The sequence below is a fragment of the Sesamum indicum genome, unplaced genomic scaffold (assembly GCF_000512975.1).
Source record: "Sesamum indicum cultivar Zhongzhi No. 13 unplaced genomic scaffold, S_indicum_v1.0 scaffold00216, whole genome shotgun sequence".
NCBI lineage: Eukaryota > Viridiplantae > Streptophyta > Magnoliopsida > Lamiales > Pedaliaceae > Sesamum > Sesamum indicum.
In genome coordinates, this window is record NW_011628110.1 from 84,078 (window position 1) to 84,657 (window position 580).

General features: G+C 40.2%; 1 pseudogene; it reads right to left on the reverse strand.

Annotated features, from left to right (window-relative positions):
* LOC105179811 overlaps positions 1-580 on the reverse strand; it is a 7,153-nt pseudogene that overhangs the window by 5,136 nt on the left and 1,437 nt on the right.

Here is a 580-nt window from a genome sequence, read left to right on the forward strand (position 1 = left end):
CTACGTTCCAGTACATAAAGCAATGACTCAGGTAAGAGGCCGCCAAAACACTTCGTTTCGCCAAAGGTAGAGAAGAGGAAACTGCAGCTTCCTCACCACCATGAAAAGCTTGATAAACATGAGTCACTGAGAAGAGTTGGGCAATTGAAGGAAGATTAGATCCAGGGTAAGCCAGAGCAAAAGAAAATGTGCCTGTACTGTATAGTCGGATTGCTTTTGGGTTCCTAGTAACTATAGCTTTCAGCAGAGCAGCAACAACATCAACAATAGTTGGTTCACCAGAAAGTATTGCCTGCACATAAGAAATAGAGGAAAGAGTTTGGTTCATTAACTGAAGCTCTGAAATTGAGAAACAATGTGCATATTGAGGGAGCCACCATCGAGCCACTGCCTAGTTCAGCTTAAAAACAAAAGAAAAAATAACGAAAACATCTCAAACCTGTGTGGAAGGCAAAGAAAGGAACAAAAGTTACCCCACCTCGAAAGTGAAAGTGTTATAATATAATTACCATGAAAAGGCACAAGAGAATATGAAAAGTTGCATCTTTAAAACACCTGGAGTTTAAGGATACAAGTACAC